Source organism: Felis catus, chromosome A2 (assembly GCF_018350175.1).
Source record: "Felis catus isolate Fca126 chromosome A2, F.catus_Fca126_mat1.0, whole genome shotgun sequence".
Lineage (NCBI taxonomy): Eukaryota > Metazoa > Chordata > Mammalia > Carnivora > Felidae > Felis > Felis catus.
The window spans coordinates 83919272-83944016 of NC_058369.1; the positions used below are offsets into that span (position 1 = coordinate 83919272).

Consider the following 24745-nt stretch of genomic DNA (forward strand, 5'->3'; position numbering starts at 1 on the left):
GGATGCTGAATTTTGTGAAATGCCTTTTCTGCATCGATTGCCAGGATCATATGGTTCTTATCTTTTCTTTCATCAATGTGATGTATCACGTTGATTGATTTGTGAATGTTGAACCAGCCCTGCATCCCAGGAATGAATCCCACTTGATCATGGTGAATAATTCTTTTTATATGCTGTTGAATTTGATTTGCTAGTATCTTATTGAGAATTGTTGCATCCATATTCATCAGGGATATTGGCCTGTAGTTCTCTTTTTTTGCTGGGTCTCTACTTTAGGATACAAGTAATACTGGCTTCATAGAGTGAGTCTGGAAGTTTTCCTTCCCTTTCTATTTTTTTGGAATAGCTTGAGAAGGATAGGTATTATCTCCGCTTTAAACCTCTGGTAGAACTCCCCTGGGAAGCCATCTGGTCCTGGACTCTTATTTGTTGGGAGATTTTTGATAACTGATTCAATTTCTTCACTGGTTATGGGTCTGTTCAAGCTTTCTATTTCCTCCTGATTGAGTTTTGGAAGTGTGTGGGTGTTTAGGAGTTTGTCCATTTCTTCCGGGTGCCCAGTTTGTTGGCATATAATTTTTCATAGTATTCCCTGATAATTGCTTGTATCTCTGAGGGATTGGTTGTAATAATTCCATTTTCATTCATGATTTTATCTATTTGGGTCATCTCCATTTTCTTTTTGAGAAGTCTGGCTAGAGGTTTATCAATTTTGTTTATTTTTTCAAAAAACCAACTCTTGTTTTTGTTGATCTGCTCTATAGTTTTTTTAGATTCTATATTGTTTACCTCTGCTCTGATCTTTATTATTTCTCTTCTTTTGCTGGGTTTAGGCTGTCTTTGCTGTTCTGCTTCTGTTTCCTTTAGGTGTGCTGTTAGATTTTGTATTGGGGATTTTTCTTGTTTCTTGAGATAGGCCTGGATTGCAATGTATTTTCCTCTCAGGACTGCCTTCGCTGCGTCCCAAAGCGTTTGGATTGTTGTATTTTCATTTTCGTTTGTTTCCATATTTTTTTTTAATTTCTTCTCTAATTGCCTGGTTGATCCACTCATTCTTTAGTAGGGTATTCTTTAACCTCCATGCTTTTGGAGGTTTTCCAGACTTTTTCCTGTGGTTGATTTCAAGCTTCATCGCATTGTGGTCTGAAAGTATGCATGGTATGATCTCAATTCTTGCATACTTATGAAGGGCTGTTTTGTGATCCAGTATGTGATCTATCTTGGAGAATGTTCCATGTGCTCGAGAAGAAAGTATATTCTGTTGCTTTGGGATGCAGAGTTCTAAGTATATCTGTCAAGTCCATCTGACCCAATGTATCATTCAGGGCCCTTGTTTCTTTACTGACCGTGTGTCTAGATGATCTATCCATTTCTGTAAGTGGAGTGTTAAAGTCCCCTGCAATCACCACATTCTTATCAATAAGGTTGCTTATGTTTGTGAGTAATTGTTTTATATATTTGGGGGCTCCCATATTCGGCACATAGACATTTATAATTGTTAGCTCTTCCTGATGGATAGACCCTGTGATTACTATATAATGCCCTTCTTCATCTCTTGTTACAGCCTTTAATTTAAAGTCTAGTTTGTCTGATATAAGTATGGCTACTCCAGCTTTCTTCTGACTTGCAGTAGCATGATAGATGGTTCTCCATCCCCTCACCTTCAATCTGAAGGTGTCCTCAGGTCTAAAATGAGTCTCTTGTAGACAGCAAATAGATGAGTCGTTTTTTTTTTATCCATTCTGATACCCTATGTCTTTTGGTTGGCACATTTAGTCCATTTACATTCAGTGTTATTATAGAATGATATGGGTTTAGAGTCATTGTGATGTCTGTAGGTTTCATGCTTGTAGCGATGTCTCTGGTACTTTGTCTCACAGGATCCCCCTTAGAGTCTCTTGTAGGGCTGGTTTAGTGGTGACGAATTCCTTCAGTTTTTGTTTGTTTGGGAACACCTTTATCTATCCTTCTATTCTAAATGACAGACTTGCTGGATAAAGGATTCTCGGCTGCATGTTTTTTCTGTTCATCACATTGAAGATCTCCTGCCATGCCTTTCTGGCCTGCCAAGTTTCAGAAGAGAGATCAGTCACAAGTCTTATAGGTCTCCCTTTATATGTTAGAGCACGTTTATCCCTAGCTGCTTTCAGAATTTTCTTTATCCTTGTATTTTGCCAGTTTCACTATGATATGTCATGCACAAGATCGATTCAAGTTACGTCTGAAGGGAATTCTCTGTGCCTCTTGGATTTCAATGCCTTTTTCCTTCCCCAGATCAGGGACGTCTCAGCTATTATTTCTTCAAATGTACCTTCTGCACCTTTCCCTCTCTCTTCCTCCTCTGGAATACCAATTATGCATAGATTATTTCTCTTTCGTGCATCACTTAGTTCTCTAATTTTCCCCTCATACTCCTGGATTTTTTTATCTTTTTCTCAGCTTCCTCTTTTTCCATAATTTTATCTTCTAGTTCACCTAGTCTCTCCTCTGCCTCTTCAATCTGAGCCATGGTTGTTTCCATTTTATTTTGCAGCTCATTTATAGCATTTTTTTAGCTCCTCCTGACTGTTCCTTAGTTCCTTGATCTCTGTAGCAATAGATTCTCTGCTGTCCTCTATACTGTTTTCAAGCCCAGCGATTAATTTTATGACTATTATTGTAAATTCACTTTCTGTTATATTGTTTAAATCCTTTTGATCAGTTCATTAGCTGTCGTTATTTCCTGGAGGTTTTTTTGAGGCGAATTCTTCCGTTTGGTCATTTTGGATAGTCCCTGGAGTGGCACGTAACTGTGCTGTCTTGAATAACTTGTGTTGATGGGCGGAGGCCCCACTTCTTAATATAGTATCAGTAATTGGGAGAGATACAGTCCTATATATCCATCACCAAAACCACAGATTTCTTCCACTTCTTGGAAAGTATCTTTGGAGGTTTGAAATTCCAACAGAGATATTTGCTTGCATCTTCCTTTTTTCCCTTATTTTCCAGCAAAAGAGGGGTTTACTCGGGAAAAATGGAGAATCACAATACAGGACAAATGGGCAAAACCCATAAGCAACTCCCCCTCTCTTTTTTCCTAATTTTATAAAGGAAAATTTATAATACTCTAAATTTACAACAATTTCCAGGTGCTACTTACCACTTTCTTGAGAACCCAGTTCATATGCTATAGATGTCATTATATAATCAAATGTAAAACTTGCTTATGTTTAATACTTGGTATTTAGAGGTATTTCTAGTTCTTTCACACTTGAATATGGGCCTGCAAGTACTAAAATACACCAATCTTTAGAAAGATATAATAGAGCTTTGATTTCGCCCTATGCAGTGTTTTGCTTTTTAAATGTTATTTTATTGTGGTCAGAATACTTAACATGAAAGCCATCCTCAACAAAATTTTAAGTATTCAATACGGTGTTGGTCTCTGATGCTGGCATATTGGGCACTCAGTAGTGGCTGTAGTCAGGTCAGTCTTTGTAAGTAAAAGTTACATTGAGAAATGACAGGAATTATTGGGAAAAGAAGCTTACTGATTTCCAAAAACCCAGGGGCATCCTACACACTTAATCATTAAAATTCTCCACTCTTACCAAAAAACTGTTAGAATTAATAAACAAATTTGGTGAAGTTTCAGGATACAAAATCAAAATACAAAAATGCATTTCTATACACTAACTACAAACTATCAGAAAAAAATTAAGAAAATAATCTCATTTGTGTTTGCATCAAAATCTGAAATTATGAGGAATAAATTTAAGAAGGCAAAAGATCTGTACATTGAAAACTATAACATATTGATGAAGACAACTAAAGAAGACAAAAATAAATGGAAAGATATTCCATGTTCATGGATTAGAAAAATTAATATTGTTAAAATGTCCATATTACCCAAATGAATCTACAAATTCAATGCAATCCTTATCAAAATTCCAATGGCATTTTTGACAGAAATAGAAAAAAAAACAGCCTAATATTTGCATAGAACCACAAAAGATTTTGGATAGCCAAAGCAATCTGGAAAGAGTACAAAGCTGTAGGTATCACACTTCCTGATTTCAAACTATATTACAAAGCTATAGCAATAAAAACATTATGGTATTGGCATAAAAACAGATACATAAATTGATGAAACAAAACAGAGAATCAGAAATAAAACTATGAATATATAGTCAATAGCTCTATGACAAAGGAGCCAAGAATATACAATGAAAAAAAGTCTTTCCAATTAATTGTGCTAGGAAAATTAAAGAGACACATGCAAAAGAATGAAACTAGACCCCTATCCATACCAAACAAAGAAACCAACAAACAAAATGGATGGAAGACTTAAATTTATGACCTGAAACCATAAAACTGCTAGAAGAAAATAAAGAGGGAAAGTTCCTTAACATTGGTCTTGGCAATGATTTTTTGAATTTGACAACTAATACAAAGGCAACAAATGCAAAAATAAAGAAACTGTGGACCAGGTAAAACGAAAAAGCTTTGCAATGCATAGGAAACCATTAACAAAATGAAAAGGCAACATACAGAATGGGAGGGAATATTTGTAAGCCATGTATCTTATAAGGGGTTAATATCCAAAATATATTTAAAAACTTATGCAACTCAATATCAAAAACAATCTGAGTAAAAAGTGGACAGAGGAACGGAATAAACATTTTTCCAAAGAAGATATACAAATGGCTAGCAGCTACATAAAACAGTGCTCAATTATCACTAGTCATCAGGGAAATAAAAATCAAAACCACAATGAGCTATCACCTCACACCTGATGGAATTGCTATCGTCAAAAAACAAGATAACAAGTGTTGGCAAGGGTGTGAAGAAATTGGACCCACTGCACACCCTTAGTAGGAATGCAAAATGGCACAGCTGCTATGCAGCATTTATGAATATGAGTTACATAATGAGATTAACAAGTGATTAATGATGTTAATGGAAATATCTGTAACCAACCAGATTTGAGATTCGGTAGAACTGGGTTTGAGTAAAATATTCTTTTTAAAGTTCTATAAACTTTGGCTTCTCTTTCCTCCTTTGTGAAATGAGGATAGTGGTGAAGACCCAATGAGATAATCAATGGGAAGATTTTGACAAAGTAGCAACTGTTCAGTATAAGTTGTTAACTACGTAGATACAGCATTCTTCTTTTAGTTTCCAATATTTCCCTTGTAGATATATTATATTGTAAATGTGTTAATAATCTTAGTCATAATAAACCTGTAAGGAAGTACCTTATTTAAAAAAGTACAATTAGGGTGCCTGGGTGGCTCAGTCAGTTAAGCATCCAAGTCTTAGTTTCAGCTCAGGTCACTATTTCACAGTTGGTGAGTTTGAGCCCCGCATCAGGCTCTGTGCTGCCAGTGCAGAGCCTGCTTGAGATTCTCTCTCCCTCTCTCTCTCTCTGCCCTTTCCCCACTCATGTTCTCTTTTTCTCTCTGCCCCTCCTACTCTCTCTCTCTGTCTCTCAAAATAAATGGGAAAAAATGAAAATAAAAAGTACTATTATAATAGAAATAAAAATTTTATATTACTTGTCTGGTCTCCCCCTCATATCTATGCTACTCTAACAGAACAGTTCAAATGTTCTATCATGAGAGTGCTGATGCTGGTCCTGATACTGCTGGAGAATACAGAGAAGTAGTATTTCTTTCAGTATTTCCTCTGTGACAATCTAACAGCTTTTGGCAAGCTGAGGAAGAAATAATTCCCAATTTGTCCTTATGTCTTCAATCTAAATCTTACCTTTTTCATACTCAACCATAAATTATTTATCTAGACAGAGATCCATCTTTCACATTCATTTTGTGATGAATGTTTTACTTTTAAAAAAGGAAGACATTCCTTTGAATTATAATCTAGTGGGAATTCTATTATAGCTCAAGTTCACCACAGAGAAGAATGGATCAAAGCAGGCTTATTAACAGAAGAATATTTTTCTCCTTATTCTCCCCAGGAAATATTTATCATGAGTTTTCCTAATTTAAGGAATTTCATATTACTGAAATCTCATGATATAAATCTCATTGCACCGTAACACTATAGGGACATGTTGTCAGACACAGAGAACCAACACAGGGTTATGCATAAATAATCTGCAGCCAGACTGCCTGAGACAAGAATCACAGCTCTATCTCTTAACGACTAGAAAAACTTAATTTAACATACTTGCACCTCAGTTTCCTATCTGCATAAGAGCGTTAATAATACCAATGGATTTGTGTAAGGGTTAAACAAGTTAAACACTAACCCTTGATACCTAGCTCTTAACAATTATAAATCTTTGGGGGATATACCTGCATTTCTTAAAAATAAGTTTAAGTAGAGGTCATACATTTCAAGAGTCCTGAACATTTTCTAATTTGCTATTCCTCTTTAGCAAAAATAGTGACATAAAATTATTTCTAAATTATCTTCAAAAGACCTGAAAATAAGATCAAAATTTTTTTAAAGATCAGAAGACTGAAATGAGAAACTAAAAATAGTTGTTTTTCTACAGTTCTAAAGCTGCTACTTAAAAGCAAAAGTGAAGATACAACCTGGTGAGGCCAAGACTGGTGGTAGCCATTCCTGTATTCCTCATGAAAATGCTCCATAAATCCAATGGTCCCCATTCTGATCTGTGAAGGGCCTGAAAGGGTGTTTGACCTATTCTTTCCCAACAGAGAACATTCATAATGCTTAGTCGTGTTCTCTTTGAATCTACACTGCATAGTGAGTAATTATAAACTGTCTTATCTTTATTTATTGGGATCTGGAATTCTCATGAGTAAAAAAGGTATGGCTAATAAAAACATTCATAAAAATATTTAGTAAGAGTTCAATAGTAGTATCAAAATATAATTAATACAGGTATAAAATTGGATTTTAAAATAACCAGTCATGTGTCTAAAGGCAAAGACATTCCTCTGTGGTACATGGTTGACAAATTCTTTTAATGAATTTTTGTATGTTAGTCATTTCCTTCCATAGTTATCTATAAAAATGATAGAGAATTTTTTTAATTGTTTTTTCAACGTTTATTTATTTTTGGGACAGAGAGAGACAGAGCATGAACGGGGGAGGGGCAGAGAGAGAGGGAGACACAGAATCGGAAACAGGCTCCAGGCTCTGAGCCATCAGCCCAGAGCCTGACGCGGGGCTCGAACTCACAGACCGCGAGATCGTGACCTGGCTGAAGTCGGACGCTTAACCGACTGTGCCACGCAGGCGCCCCAAAAATGATAGAGAATTTTGAAAAATATATAAACTATAATCCATCATGGAAGTAACTTTACATATTGCTTGGAACATATATGATTTCTACTATGCAAAGTAAAACATGTAGTAAATTATGATGTCTCCTATTCACTTTCTGATTTCATATTAACTTTTAAATTCCAAAATAAAAGAATCAAAGACTGCATTTATTCATATTACAGTTATATTTATTTATATTGTTGATATGAAACTATACACCATGGCCAAAACTACAAAGACAGTTTAATATTGGGAACTCTATTAATAGTAAAACTCAAAACCAATACATCGATAGAGTACATATCTGTTTATTTTGACAGATTGGAAAGTAATCATCTTATAAGTAATAAGTAATTGCGAAGTAATCATCTAATAAGATGATTAGCACAGGAGAAACACAAGAATGCTTCCTTAACATGATACCACACGCCAAAAGCTGACACCATTTTAAATGATAAAATACTACGAGGATTTCTGTTTAATTATAGAAATAAGGCAAGAGTAATACTTTGGACACACTAAACACTGAAATAAAATTTGAAAAAGAAATATAAGTTACAATTAGCTTAAAGAAAGCAGTAAGTGCATCAGTACATAAGTTATAATAAAGTAATTCTAAAGAATAGTGAAAGAATGGAGTATTTCCTTAGTTGTTTTGGAGCAATTAATGATTTCAAAAGAACAAAATAAATGCATCATCCCAACATTTTATACACACACACACACACACACACACACACACACACACACACACATTCCAGATGATATATTAAAACATAAATTTTCAAAACAAAACAACCACAGCAAAACTCATAGTAAGAGAAAACCATAGGTGAATGTTTATGCAACTTTATACTGAGAGATAAAAAATAAACGAATCGTATTAGAGAAAGTTGATAAGTATGACCATTTATGGTTACAAGATGTAGTCACTCAATTAGCCAGAAAATAGAAAAACCTGAAGGCTTCTTGAAAGCACTAGCAGCAAGTCTGTTTTAAGGCTTCTTTTTCTTCCCCAAGGTTTTTGTTTGTTTGTTTTTGTGTTTGTTTGTTTGTTTAAAGGTATATAATTTGGTAAAAAATAACACAAAGCAATTTATTAATCCAAACAGTAACTTGTGGGTTGCCAAAGACCTTATTTTCTCCATTAATTTGCCTTAAAAATGTAAGCAAGTTGTTATAAAATAGCTTCAATATGAGAATTCATAAAATTTCCAGGGTATTAATAACAAATAGCACATTATTTTTTTTTTCTGGATAGCTGTTAAATTTTTAACACTGATTAAACTGCATCCAAATGTCTCAAAGGTTTAACGTGCAACAAGTGTGACTTTTAGAACTCTTTATCCTTTTATAATATGTAGAATGGAAAAGCTTTCATCTGTATTGACTATGGAAACCTCAAACTCTTAGGAACATAAACCAAACATTTTCACATAGATGGAAATATGGATTTTCACAAACATCTCAACAGTATACTATTGCCCAAATAATTTCCCATTAGATTCTGTGACATGTATCTTTTTGCAAGTATAGTTGTATTAAACTAACTAGTAAGTAGCATGAAAAAAAATTCCAGGGAAGATTACAGGAAAATGGGCATTTCAAACAAATTAGCAGCACTTTTATTTATGCTTTTCTTTATAGCAACGTAGCCATGACAATATTTAAAGGAACTTTAAAATGATCCAAGCATACTGAAATTTTTGCCGTAGTACAAAAGGCATGTACATAAAGTATATAATCAATTGAAGGCTGCAATGGAGTAGAAGGAAGTAAGGTCTCTATTAAAGCTATAATGTGCAACTCTGCAAAAATATAAGGCTGTAATAAAAAAATAAGGGGGGAGGTACTTAGCCTAAAGTACTATTTAACGACATTAGTAAATTTGGATTATGCTCCTTCAGGACCAAAATGGAATAATGCTTGAGTATTATAAAAATGCTTTAAGACAAAGTGACTTTAAATTTCAGCACTGTTTGAGTTTAAAAATATTTTTCTATCATACTTTTGTTACTGATTTAGCAGAGGCAGAAAGCCTACCCTATTGCATTTAACAATTGCTGTAGTCCTTAAGAATTAAAAAAAAAACACTGTTATCATGCATTTATAAGAAACCTCTATTTTCCTTACCTATTTTTTATCTTATGAATCTACTTTATTATCTCTCAGTAGATGATTTCCTTCTCTGAAATGGAGATTATGATTATGTGAAATTACCTTCATTCTATTTTAAAGCTATGAGGGAGAAGTAAACAGGCATTTTGAAAGTAGGAAAAAAAATATAGCTTTACTATGTTTGTTGTGTCACCAATTCTGTGATCCCAAAACCAACAGCAACACCATCAATAATAACTTATATTAACATATAAATACTAAACAAAATTCTAAAATTGGGTAATAAAATATATGCACATGGTTATGTCAAAGTAGACAGGAATATCTAGAAGATATCACCTAGAGATGCATGTAACAAGTTAATGTCCAGGTACTTTCTGTGCATTTATACCCACAATCCTTATAATGGTTAAAAGAATATTCCACTTAGATTCAAAGTTTTGAAATGAAATATCTGTTTTAACAATCTTTTTAAAAATGTTTATTTATTTTGATAGACAGGGAATACACGAATGGGGAAGGGGCAGAGAGAAAGGAAGAGAGAGAATCCCAAGAAGGCACCCCACTGTCAGTGCAGAGCCCAACCCAGGACTCAATCCCACAAACCATGAGATCAAGATTGAGCTGAAATCAAGAGTCCAAGGTTCAACCAGCTAAGCCACCCAGGTGCCCCTATTTTAACAATCTTATAAAAAGTTCAGAGTATCAATTATGCACCTTAGGATTAAAAAAACAACAACAGCAAAACAGTTTGGTTGTGATTGACAGCGGAGCCAAAGCAACAACAGTCATTACTGTGAATTAAAAAAAAAAAAAAGAATATTTTTAGTTGGTTATTCTTAACTAACAGTTGAGATACTCTAAATCAGCCAAAATGATTAAATAGTTATTCTAAGGTGTAATAATAACATTCAGCCTTGATATTTTTTCATTAATTTCCTCACATAATTAGGTTTATGGTATACCTCCAGGGGAAAATTCCACTCCACTGTCTGGCAAATCCCTTTCCAGAAATTTTGACAGCATATAAAATTTGATATAAGGACTTTTACTTAAAAATATATATTAAAAAGTGTAATTATTTGCATGATATTGTTAATATATAATTTTTGAATATTTACACGTATATATACATTTTTGTAGGAGTGTAAACATATGCACTAGTGTGTGTGCGCGTGTGTGTGTGTGTGTGTGTGTGTGTGTGTGTGTGTACAGACACACAAGAGGGGTAGGGGCAGAGAGAGGGACATGCCCAAGCAAGCTCCACACTATCAGTGCAGAGCCCAATGTGGGGCTTGATCACAGAAACCATGAGATCATGACCTGAGTGGAAATCACGGGTCAAACACTTAACCTACTGAACCATTCAGGCATTCCTGCTTATCTTGAAATTGTTTACTTTTCAGCTGCTTTTCTAAGTAGACCACATTGTCACTTCTGCCACCACTGGTTCTTCAAAGGGTCTTGATGACCACTTTGCTGTTCAACTTCTAACCCCTTCTGTTGAATCACTGTATTACAACTTATACTATTATCTGTTACTGCTCATTATTTACCATCAGTGGTTTGTATGAACAAACTACTGTTTTCAAATAAAATACATTTTTTGAAAGTGTCTCCTCTTTCTACTTTTGGAATTCTGGTCCATATTCTTTGTTATTCTAATTTTGTTCTTTCCTATACTCTCTTTTTTATTGTAGTCATCTTATGTGCTAAATTTACTGCTGGCTTTAAATAATTTAATTTCAAATTTAGCCTTTTCCTTTCAGTATCCACCTATAAGCATGTATAAAATTGTCCATGAGATATAGAAGAATATACTCTTATTTTTCTATCATTTTAGATACTTCACCCTTCTTCATTCCTTATTTGCTTTTTTTCTATAAATCTGAAATGTGTTGGAATTTTAATACCTTTTTCAAAAAATAACCCACACCAATAACTATACCAGTCCAATATTTTTGTTTTAAAATATTTGATTTTTAAATTTTGAACTTTTTGTATGAATCACTTATGATAAGACCATCATTTAATCTTAAGAGTATAAAAATCATACTGTAAATAATAACTAATAATAAAATTTCACCAAATGGAAAGAATAATTATTCCTACTCACTTGGTGATGATAGATGTATAAAGAAATAATTTGAGGGGTGCCTGGGTGGCTCAGTCAGTTAAGCATCTGACTTCGGCTCAAGTCAGGGTCCATGAGTTCTAGACCTGTGTCGGGCTGTGTGCTGACAGCTCAGAGCATGGAGCCTGTTTTGGATTCTGTGTCTCCCTCTCACTCTGCCCCTCCCCTGCTCATGCTCTGTCTCTCTCCATCTCAAAAATGAATAAACATCAAAAGAGAGAGAGAATTTGAAATTAGGCTATTTATGAAATTAGAATCTAGACTAGTTTCATTTTCTAGATTCAGACCATAATCATACTTTCTCCTTTGCTTCAGGTAATGCTCTCCTATTTTCTAGACTCAGATCATTATCATATTTTTCTTTGCTTTAGGTATAAGAGCACTCATTTTTCTTAATGCAACATTCAGTTTGCTAGAATATGCTAACATGCCTCCTAAACCTCTGACCTTAATTTTTGATGAATGCCTAAGCTATCTATTAAGTCAAATGAAAGCTAGTATAAGTTAAGCTTATTCATTTTTGGTTCACACTACAGTAATGCCTCAGTTAAGAACTATATACAATTATCCATTAATCAGACAGAAAAGAGAATTCAACTTCTGTCAATACTTAAAAACCTTCAAACTGAGTTCACTGTCATCTAACAATGAAATCTGTAAAACATGAGACTTTTATCAAGTAAGGTGTGCTTAGTTCATTAGAGAGGCAGTTGACACTAACTTGGGCATTGAAGAGTTAATTCCTTTTCAAGGAAAACAATATTAAAATAAGATAAAATAAAATATATAAATGCAATCAAAGTGATCATTTTTATTTTATAATAGGAAAAACATTTATACAGGGTCTGCCTTAATCTTTGAATTAATAATAAATCTTACAAAAAGGCGAATGGTTACATAGAATAGGAGGTCATGTAGTACACATTCTACATTCCACTTTTATGAGAAAGGCAAATAGGAAAAATCATAATCAGGCTTACATCAAAGACTTAACTAAAAAAGTAATTTCTAGTATATGTCTTGAAATCAAATCAGATTCAACCTTATGAACCACATATACCAAGTCATTAAAAAAATCATTTATATAGTTTTGGCACAAAGCAAGGTACAGATATAAAATAATAATAATTTCAAAAGAGGATTGTAGCATTGGTAGCATTATTACAGTAAGTATATAACCTTCCAATAAGTCATTATAATTTGAAAGAGATAAAATTTTCTTGAATACTTGAATTCTGGAATGCTTATTAGAAATTTAAGTGTTACTTTAGAGTTTTGCTGTGTATGTTGGAAGACTTTTCATCAAAGAACTAAAATGGGTCTTTTTTAAAATAAAAGACTTAACTTTAGTATTTCTTGAGATGTTCCTGCATAATTATATTGAATAATCAATGTACTTAATGAGTTAACTAATGAAATGCATATTTACTATCCACATATGGTATTAATCAATAAATTAAAATATTCCATATTTTTATTTTCAACACTGATACATAGGATAATTTCAAATTTGTGTTATTTCATAAACATTCTGGTCAGCACACCATAAAAGAAATTGGTGACAGATACCCCAAAACTGTTCGTAGAATAGCTAAATTGTAACTTTCTTGGTAAATAAAATCAAGTTTCTAGGATATCAACTGAAAATGAAATTTACTTCAAAGAGGGAAAGCATTAACTTATCAGTACACCACTATTATCTATCATGTTGCCTTTTTTGGTGCTTACCTTTCCTATCTTGTCTCTATTAACTATTCAGGAGTAAATGCCACAACACAAAGAATGTATTAAAATAATGCATACGTAGAGAGCAATCTTCTAGTTTAAAAAGTATGTATGTCAGAAATTCTTTCTTTTCTAATCATTTGGAGAAAAATTAAATATTTGTCCCAGATTTTAAGATACTTATTTCCAGCTAACCTGAAAATAATTCACTATATTTGGCTGAAAAGCTGTAATGGATTTTATGAGAATGAAAATAATCCTGTGTGTAAAATGGGGAGGAGAAATTATTTTCTATCTAAATTCCTTTTAACTGTCCACAGGTCTGGGGCTACCAGGAATAAGGCTGGATTTCATAACTTTGGAGCTATGCTTATGGTTCCAGTAGCTTAAACACTGGAAGACAGAGTGGGAATTTCCTGCAAAAACCTTAGATTCAAGTACTTGAAAGGGATTATTTATTCCACAAATATATATCAGCACCAGTTAAGTCACAGAAAATACTTCAGGAATTTATAATATGGTCATGAACAAAGCCAGCATGATATTCTTATGAATCTTATATTTAAATGTAGTAAGTATAAATTCCATATCCAGTTTTCCAGAAACAGTACTGATAATAAGATTACATAGTATAGAATCCAGACATGTAGAGAGAATATAATAAGTACAAATAAATGAGAAGATTCCCAGATGGCCACAAATCGCCTTGGACTAACAAAATTTCCCTTTATAAGTCCTGGGTAAATTAACTCCTAAATATGTCTAACTGACTAGAATAATCAGAAACTCAAGGCACAATTCCTCTATCGGTGGAAGGTGCTAAGTAGAACAAAATCTTCAGGCACAATATCCTTTTCTTCAGAGATAGGACAACTCTGCATGACACATTTCAAATATGGTGTTCTCCACTTGGCAAATTTTAGAATTTGGTAAATACAGTGGTATAAGTGATTCAATAAAAAAAAATTGTATGTCTTGGTTGGGTGAAACAGTAAAGCAAATTAAATAACCATGGGAGTCACAGCAGCAATCCTATTTTATTCAGAAGTTATGAACTGCAGTCATAAATTATATAAAGGAGGTTTTATTTCCTACATTAGATGATGAAGAGGTGGATATAGAGAAGGTTGTCAAGCAAAGGCAGAGTGGGAATTTGGAGAGGAGTTGGAGAAATTGTCTTTCTGCATTAAGGTATGTGGCAAGAGCCAAATCATAGCACCATCTATAAAGATTCTAATCTCAGGTCAGAGTTCAGCATAACCCCTCACCCCCTGACATCCCTCAAAGCATGGGTTTCATGAACTCAAGTCATAACTCATGACAAGGAAGTCTTGGTGAAAGGGAAGAGCAAGAGCAAGGATTTAGTTTAAGAGATGTGCTTCTGAAAGAATGGGTGTTTTCCAACCTTTCTATCTCGGATTGGCAGAAAGAATCACACTATTCTGCGTGTGAGACCAGTTTCTCTTCTGGGGCCCCAGTTCTCAGCTGTGCAGGGACTCATGGCCCAAGATGAAGAGCCCAACTCATGGTATCCTAATGCAAACCCCCTACTAAGAGGTAAGAAAGAAACTCAACGCAGGGGATGAAGCTGCAGAAATTATGATATATTAATACCCTGGACAATCTTTTCAAGTCTCCTGTTTACCCTCTCAGTTTTTTTCCCCAAAGAAATTTGGGGGACCACAGAACAGCAAGGATTTGAGATGTCAGAGTTGAATTTCTGAATGAGTAAGTGAATGAAGATATCAAAATAAAGCATAAATACCTCAGATAAGGAGGGGGAAATGAACAAAAATAAGGCTCTTTTCTATACTTATACGAAGCAGGGGAAAAGCCGACTTAAAGAAATAATTCATAAATTTTGCAAATATAGTTGAGTAATTATAGGAAAACACAGTCATCATAACTTAAAGAAAATTACACAAAGATTCAGAACAAACTAAAAATTAAAAAAAGACATACAGAAAATATATTCTGGCTTTGGACTTCATTACTCTGGGAAACTTCAACTTGTTATAAAAATTTTGAAAAAGAAACAGTTTGAGTGAAGTAGAAAAAAAACTCTCCAAAATCAATTACTTATACTCAATTTTCATTATGTTCTATTTTTAAATAACTTTTACCAAAGCATGATTCCAACTTTCTAAATTAAAGAAGTATCCTTTTTTCACCCATAATAAATGCAAGAATAAGGTAGAGTGGTTCTCCTAGGATGAGTTGAGAGATCAACAGCAATAAAGATTATGGGTGACAGAGAAACAAATGAGTTTAACACACACATATTTTACTAGGACTGGATGATCATTGTCTTCCTTCCAGTCTCACAAATCACAACTCACAGACATAATATAAACTGAAGCAAAGAGATCTGCATTCATCAAAAACCAATACTCTAGTCTTTTTTTTTTCCTCCACTAATATTGATTTGCAGTATCTACATGCCTGGAAAATTTGATCATAATCTTTAAATTACTACTACAATCTGTTGGAAGTTGAAGTCTATTTCATTAAACGGAAGCAAAGGTTGATGTTTCCGTTTTGCTGATATATTATAAAGAATTAAATGGCAAAATCCTTAATAATAGGCTATAGTAACATCTAAGAACTTTGCAATAGACAGGTTATATAACTAAAATGATAATTACCAAATAGAGCATGAAATGCTTAAGGAAAAAAAGATTTTTGTAAAGATATTTTTAAATTAGCTTTCCCATCTTTCCCCTTTTCATGAAGTGATTCATCTGAGTAAAACAAAATCAATTCCTAATTTTCAGAAAAATTAGAATCGTATAATATTTTACTTATCATTTGATATGGCTATACTGAGATAGTAAATCAATGCTAAAAATTGTTTTTTTAATAAGAAATTAAAATATAGCCAGAAAAAGCCAGAAAAGATAATTCTCATTCTTAGGTACCTATCCTCAACATAAGTACATTGACTTCAGTATATTAACATTTGTAAGTATATTTCTTACCACGTGTGAAACTCTGTTTCCTTTTACTAGAATTCCCACAGGTATTGTTTGTTTCACATTAATAAATAATTTACCATCTAAGCAAAATTTAATGGTGCCTTGTTATTTGAGCACCCCAACTCTCCTCCCTTAATAAGTTGAATATCTGAAAGTATTTTACATGGCCATGTTTAATGTTTTGGTGAAAAGATACAGTCAGTTCCTGCTTCCACAAGACAATACGGATGTCAGAGACAACTTTTAGACTCTGCTTTTCTTGAGGCTTAAGAAAAACAGTGCCAGGCTTGGTTGTCTTTGGAGGTACTATAGAGTATGGCCTTCAGATGAGATCTCTTCTGTGTGTAGCTTGAAAAGCTAATGATCATCAAGTTAGACACTTCCTACTTACCATCTCTGCTGTGTACTTCCAGCCTGCACACTGGAACTTCTGCCAGAGTCGTTGGAACAAAAGAATTCTTCACTAAGGCTGAGAGCTATATACATGTGCCCTAGCCTAGGATGAAGGTGGCTGGGAGGTGGCAAGTCTCCTTACTTGGTTCCTAATAGACTCATTCCCTGGATTTGAGACTCTTGAGCCTGATTCTGATAAGCCAAACTCAGGTGAGCTCTCACCCTGTGCTCAGATCCCTTGTGATCCATATTAATCATAACTGAAAAAAGAGCTTGCCCTGTCTCCATTCACTTGGACTACTTGTGCTAGTACTCCTGCAGATGACATATGTAGGTAGAAATAAAAATGAGTGAATAGGGCGTAGTTATCCCAATTAGTCCCCCGGACTGTACTGATTTCTGTCTATTCCCATTTCTTGGTTGTCATTTCTAGGTGCGATGTCCTTGCCTACTATAGAATCAGTAACCTGTTATTCCTGACAATTTTACATAGATATGATATACCATGAAAGAAATTCTGTTTCAGGATATGTAATTAGAGTACAGGGAGGAAATGAATTGTCACTGTACAATGAAATTACAAAGTAGGTATTCTGAGCAGTAGACCAGAAGGTCTTATATATACAGCCTGCCCTTTGCATGGCTGGCCTCCATACTGAGACCATACCATTCCCCTATCTTCATTCTACAAATGGTAAACATGCTGATCTTGTTGAAATAGAACTGCTTAACATGGCAGTATTTGTTTTTAATATTAGAAAGTCTTCACTATACACTATCAAAGCAAGTGTTTCTCACTTCTCACTGTTTGTTTGTTTTCTATAATGGAAGCAAACTAAATTTCTAAGGCTCCAAACAAAAGTTAAAAAAATTAAGCTTCCTTCAGACTACAAGTCCTTTGAAGAACATATTGTATTAAAAGCATAAATGTGTTCTGAACAATTTATATCTTTAGTTTTTAGCACTTCAATTTTCTGAATAAACAGTAATGTGAAATTCTAAGAAAAAAATCAGTCATAGCTATAGTACTGTCAGGAGCATAGGTATCACGTGCTTCTTAGGTTTGATAATATTTAGTTGAAAAAAGGCCTTTGCAATAAATTGGTCCAGGTTCTCTAAGTAGATGATAAAAATCAGCCTAAAGTTTAAAAAAAAAGTAAAGGTCAATTACAGAAGGCCATCTTTTCTTAGAAATAAATGTAAAAGTGAGATATTTGAAGATTTTATTATCTTGGATAGTAGTAAAAGAAAATTGCTGTTAAACAGAAACCATGTAATGATACAATGAACATAACATAGTAATTGTGTAAAATAATATACTCAAAGGAATGTATAAAATTATGACAAAATTTGATAATGATTATGAAACTGAAAATGATGGTTTCAGAAGGTTTATGATTGATATCTGACAACAGGCAGTAATAAACAGAAACGTTTTATCATCATCCCACAATGTGACATAGAGGTACAGGATCAAGTTCTGAGGACCATGTCCTGTGATTTGACTTCTTTCCCCAGAGAGTTTTGTGCTGGGACTCTACAATGCACAATGACTCACATTGCTACTCGTGTGTAGAATGTCATTTCCTGTTCTCATTACTAAAAACTGAAGTTCTGCAATTCTATCAAGCTTCGATTTGCATTTAGCTACTTTTATTAAGATCTTCTGATATACTGTAAACATTCCATCATTTCCAACTTCTGCAGGACATACAGATACAAACCTCAATATAAAATCAGGCGTGTGATTCTACATCACTTACAGTTAAACCCTGTTTGGTTCCTGCATAGGAGTTCATTTGTCTCTCTCCTTTCTTCAAATGCTCTAAAGCAGATTGCAGACTACTCATTGTGAGGAGAATGCTGAATAAGTAAATAAATGAGTGAGCAAAGGAGATATCTAAATACAGACTAAAGCCTGACTCTGTAGATATCAGTCTATAGAGGAGCCTGTACAAAGACACACCTATTGATACCTTCCATTAGAATCATATGTATGTAGTTGTCTCTATCCTATGAAACTAGGGGTTCTCTAGAGTCTAGAGAGACTTGAATCATCCATCAGTGCTATCCTATCACTTAGCACAGCAACTGGTATAATAATAGACCACTGGCTTTCAGCAAAAATCTATTTCCTTTCCTTCCTGGGGACACAACTAGATTACATTTTGCCAGCATCCCTTATAGTTAAGTCCAGCCATATGACTCCTCCTCAGCAATAAAATATGTGTCATTTACAGGCTATGCTCTTAGGAAGTGTCTGCCAGGTCCATGCTCTCTTTTTCCTTCTACCTGATGGATACAGAGGACAAAGAAGACCAAATGGTCACAGGGTCATAGAACAGAAATAGATCAGTTCCTGAATCATCTGAGAGAGAACTGCCTGTTGACCAAGAATATCTGCCTGGCTAGGGAGAGGTAAGTGGTATGCTCAGGGTACCAAATTTAAAGAGGCACTTGCTCTCATGTCCTTGAGTTCATTCCTTAGATGACAATTCTTATTACAATTCAGTTACTGAAAAAGTTTCCTGCTCAGGAACAAGAGACTCTCTACCATTGTGTGAAGCCTCTAATGATCATATACAGCTCCAATTTCAAATTGGGAATAAATTTTAACTGTGCCAATTAATATCCTATGGGTTTGGAGAGCAGGTACTACCCTAATTACCCATGGACAGGAAGAAAACTAAACTCTCTAATACACAGAATTCAACATTAATAAACAAGCTATGGAATAAAGGAAGTGGTTACTTTAGGGCCTAAAGGAAATTACTTTTAAAAGGTTTATTATTCAATGAAAATATTCACATTATTCACATACATTATTTTTCTTAAAGCTGACAGCATTGGCCTGAAAGATACAGCCACATTCCACATACACTAAATGGGACATTTTGAAGGTTAATATTTTTTTTTCAACGTTTATTTATTTTTGGGACAGAGAGAGACAGAACATGAACGGGGGAGGGGCAGAGAGAGAGGGAGACACAGAATCGGAAACAGGCTCCAGGCTCTGAGCCATCAGCCCAGAGCCTGACGCTGGGCTCGAACTCACGGACCGCGAGATCGTGACCTGGCTGAAGTCAGACGCTTAACCGACTGTGCCACCCAGGCGCCCCATGAAGGTTAATATTTTTAAATGCACTTAAAAATAAAAATTACAAGTGTGAGAACTTTAAAAATAGGTGGAATTTAAGAAACAAAACAGATGAGCATGGGGAAGGGAAAAAAAAAAGAGAGAGGGAAGCAAACTGTAAGAGACTCTTAACCATAGAGAACAAACTGGGGGATGATGGAGGGGAAGGGGGGGTGGGGGGATAGGCTAAATGAGTGATGGGCATTAAAGAGGGCACTTGTGTTGAGCACTGGGTATTGTATGTAAGTGATGAATCACTAAAATCCATTCCTGAAACCAATATTATACTACATGTTAACTAACTAGAATTTAAAGAAAAATGTGGAAAAATTTTTTTAAATAAAAACTTTAGTAAACATTTCTTGATTAGCACCTGTGTACTTTGCACAGCAATAATGGGGAATTTTAAAAGATAAATAACATATGACAGTTGTTCTTGACTCTATAGTCCTCATCAACAAAACAAATGACCATGCAAAAACCTTGCAGCACATGAAAATGTTAATAATGGGAAACTGTAGAAATATGGGATGAATCATATGAACAATTTTATACAAACTGTGAATGTGACTTGTTTTCTATAAAATAACAAATTATATTCAACAAACATTTGACTTGTAAAGAAATTATAGAAGAAATAAAAACATAGTCTTTTCAAAAGAAAAAGGATAGAAATTAGGATGTGAATTAAAATGATTTCTTTATATCCTTACTAACAATGTAAATACAACATTGTTTCTTATTTTTCTAATATCATTTTCCTTTGTTTTTATGCAATAATATGTGTATGCATTTTATTACATTTGAAAATTGACCCACAAGATTCACTTTTTAGGATTTACCCAGTATTTTTATTTCCTGCATATGTTATTTTAGTATTTATGTACCTATCTATACATAGATTATATATGCACATGTGTGTATTTGTATATTTTTAAAATAAAATGGCCTCAGATATCAACATAGGCTTTATTCTGTTTTCATATTTAATTACAACAGGAACATTTTTTCATATCACTAGTCTTTAAAATTATAATTAATAGTTGCTTAAAGTTTCTGTTTGAATGCACCACTATTTATCTCCTCCCCTGCTACTGAAATTCACATTGATATTGTTTTTCTTATAACCACAGTACTTTTACATCAATATTTATGAATACCTCTAAGCTGATTTTCATAAATTACTTTATATTCTCTGAAGTTGGTGTATATGTGCATTGGTCTCGCCACTCTTATCAGTAGTTAGCACTAATGTCTTGATCTTTGTTAATTTAATAGATAACAATGATCTCACACACTTGTTTTTATTAACAATTCTTTGTTTAATAATTAGAATAACATACTTTTATTTCTGTTTCTAGGAATTCTTTCTTCATGCCTTTTGCTCATCCTCCCTCTGCCTACCCTTCTGGGATATATGCCTTTTTGTGATTTATAAGTATTCATCACATATTAAGTTTATTGGATTCCCAGCTATCATTTATATTGCAAATAACTTATCTCAGGATGTTATTTATTTTTCTTTTCTCAATTTTTTTAAATCTTTATTTATTTTTGAGAGAGAGGCAGAGTGCAAGCGGGGGAGGAACAGAGAGAGAGAAGAGACAGAATCCAAAGCAGTCTCCAGACTCCAAGCTGTCAGCACAGAGCCAGATGCGATGCTCAAACTCACGATCCGTGAGATCACGACCTGCGCTGAAGTCGGCCGCTTAACCCACCGAGCCACCCAGGCACCCCAGGATGTTATTTCTAATATTTTATCATACAAAGTAGTTTAAATTTTTTGACAATCAAATTTATTTGAACTTCCCTCCTTATGTCTTATTTTTATGCTTAGAATGTCTTACATTACATAATTGTTCTCACACATTTCTGTCCATGTGCTTTTTACTTTTGTTTTCATTTTCTTCTTTCTTCTTTAATTCAAATATTTTGGTGTAATAAATGGTCACTTAGCTATTCTATGCAATACCCTAGTCACATGCATTTTCCAAGCATATCTGCCTTCTGATAGTGACATGATGACCAGTGAAACTAATCAGACATAGCAAAATAAGATCAACAGGTTCCATCTAAATTCAAATATTTTCCTTCAAAAAATATTTAAATAGAATTATGGCATTGGAAGTTTAAAAAAATGGTTTAATTTAAAAATAATCTATCCCCGGAGGGGCACCTGAGTCGCTCCGTGGGTAGAGTGCTGGACTTCGGCTTTAGTCAAGGTCTCAGGGTTCGTGAGTTTGAGTCCCACATCAGGTTCACTGCTGTGTGCGAGGAGCCTCTGTCTCCCTCTCTCTCTGCCCCTCCCCTGCTGGCACTCTATCTCAAAAATAAATAAACATTTAAAAAAATAATAATAATCTATCACTGGAAATAGAGCTACAAATTTCTATTTGCTATTTAGTTAAGTTAAATAGAAATTATTCCAAGCAGACTACATAGTGAGAGTTTACTTTTTACACCAAGTTCTTGTGTCTTAGAAGCTTCATACAGAACACTATGTAGTGCATATTTGGCCCAGGTCTCATTTTCCTTCTTTTGTCCCTTCATCTTCTGTCTTAAGGCCCAAATTTTCCTCTTGCATTTTACTGGCTGAAAGGATGTGTGTAATTTTCTAGTATTCGGTGGGCTCTTGATGTTTGTGAGAGGCATGTCCTAAGACAAATCCCCAAATCTATCAATGTCACTACAACCTTCAATTTCCCTGGTAAGAAGCAGTCAAGTATAATTGAACAATGTAAGCTTTGGATGAGTATCCTGTAGTACTGTTTTCCATCAGTGATTAATTTATCTGGACAAGAAGTTGTGGTCCCTAAACCTAATTATGTCCATACCAGTAAAATGCTTTCTATCACCAGTGAAATCTTACCCATGAAAAATTCAAGTTTATTTTCTGCCTTGAAATATTTATGTAATTCAAATACAGGATTTCTATTAACTAATTTAAACTGTTAATCTAAAGGACTGAGGCTATCCATTTTTTTTTTTCCTTGAACGGATTTTTCTGATTCAAAGGGCCTGGCATTATCAAGAAAATTACAAATAAAAAAACAATTGGTCTATAGCAAAGTACAGAAATAAAGGAGGTAAACCACTTCATGAATATAGTTTACTATTGTCTTGGAGCTCAGATCAAATTTCTCTAACAACCCTAAAGTATTCTAGATCCATGTTCAAAATATTCCTTTTATAGAGCTCAGGAAAATACTTCTGTTTTTCGAATATTACTTTATCCAAAAATCAATGAATCTGGGGTCTCCTTTCATTTACCTGATTGTACTATTCCAACTCATGCCAGAAATACGAGGTCTGGGTCTTGTTTCTTAGTCTTGTTTCTTAGGTTCACTTATATGACTGTCAAGGGTTGTAGAGAGAAGCCTTGTGGCTAGGTAAAGATTAGATACAATTATTACATTATTGGAAATACACACCCAACACTACAATGGAAAAGCTACAGAGGCAAATAGAATCCTTTCAGAAGAAAGCCTATCTGCAGATAGTATCTCCATATATCCTTTTGAGTAATTGGTAGATTATGCTTTAGTTTAAGAACCCTTAAATTTTTGGGGCGCCTGGGTGGCGCAGTCGGTTAAGCGTCCGACTTCAGCCAGGTCACGATCTCGCGGTCTGTGAGTTCGAGCCCCGTGTCAGGCTCTGGGCTGATGGCTCAGAGCCTGGAGCCTGCTTCCGATTCTGTGTCTCCCTCTCTCTCTGCCCCTCCCCTGTTCATGCTCTCTCTCTCTTTCTGTCCCAAAAATAAATTAAAAAGTTGAAAAAAAAATTAAAAAAAAAAAGAACCCTTAAATTTTTGAAGAATCTTAATACTTGACTATTGAGGCTATGTTCTCTATGTGTTCTAATAAGTTACATTTTCAACACGTATACATCAAATTCAGTATGAAAGTGAATGCTGCAGCAAATGTTTAGCACTTGCCTAAAAAAGATCTAGGTAAAAAGTTTTAAATCGAACTTTTCCAAGTATTATCTGTATGTCCAAAGATGGCCATATCTCTGTCAATTATACTTCTAGATAATATAGTATAGTGCCCATTTAGCATTAAGGTAATTCTACAGTGTACAATAAAAACCTTTAGAAGAATATTCAAGTCTTATTTTACTAGATCCAATGTGAAATACAGGGAAATAAACTTGAGTTTAGCAAAGGTTGTCAGAGAGAGAATGTAGGGATTATTTGAATTCATGAACCCATTTTACTGTTCTATGTCAACATAAGCCCATTTTACTTTCCTTTTCTCTTTTTTTCTGTTATTGTTCTCTTCAATAAATAGGCCTGTCTACAGGAAACAAGAAGGGCTCTCATGAAAATGGTACATACTGCAGAATTACAGAACAGCAATGTGACCAAAGTGGATACTATTCCTGAATTGGTGAAATCATGGTTCAACACATGATTGTGTGTGTGTACACATAGACTTAATAAGGTAAGTATGCACATTGAAATATATGTCTAAATATAAAAATATAGAGCTTGGAAAAGGAAAATCAAAGCAATTATATGTAATACCTTGCAATAATCATTCCTTAAAAAAAAAAAAAAGTCCATAGTGCTGACTTTGCTCTGTATCTTTAGAGTTACCAAAGCTATCTGCAAAGGCAAGTTATTTATACCTCACAGTTAGCATATACTCAAAGGAATAAATGTATAGAATAGCAGCAGAAAAAAAATCCCTGCCATGTGACTTCACTACAGAATTCTTTGAAATAAACTGAAATAATTGAAATAGTATTCCTTAGCTAATTTTCAGCAATTACATATTTCTTTCTCACAATATGCATTATAATTCCCAGTGCTTTTAAGTATATTTGTTCTTTGGACTTACATAATTGCATGCTTCAAATAAAAAATAATTTTCCTTGGGGCGCCTGGGTGGCTCAGTCGGTTGAGTGTCCGACTTCGGCTCCGGTCATGATCTCACGGTCTGTGGGGGTCTGTGGGTTCGAGCCCCACATAGGGCTCTGTGCTGACAGCTCAGAGCCTGGAGCCTGCTTCAGATTCTGTGT

The 24745-nt window shown here is 34.3% G+C and overlaps 1 protein-coding gene across 9 annotated transcripts in view; it reads right to left on the reverse strand.

The window, feature by feature from the left end:
* The window catches only part of MAGI2 (membrane associated guanylate kinase, WW and PDZ domain containing 2), a 1363649-nt gene that overhangs the window by 1279951 nt on the left and 58953 nt on the right, over positions 1-24745 (reverse strand). The gene's annotated exons all lie outside the window — the stretch shown is intronic.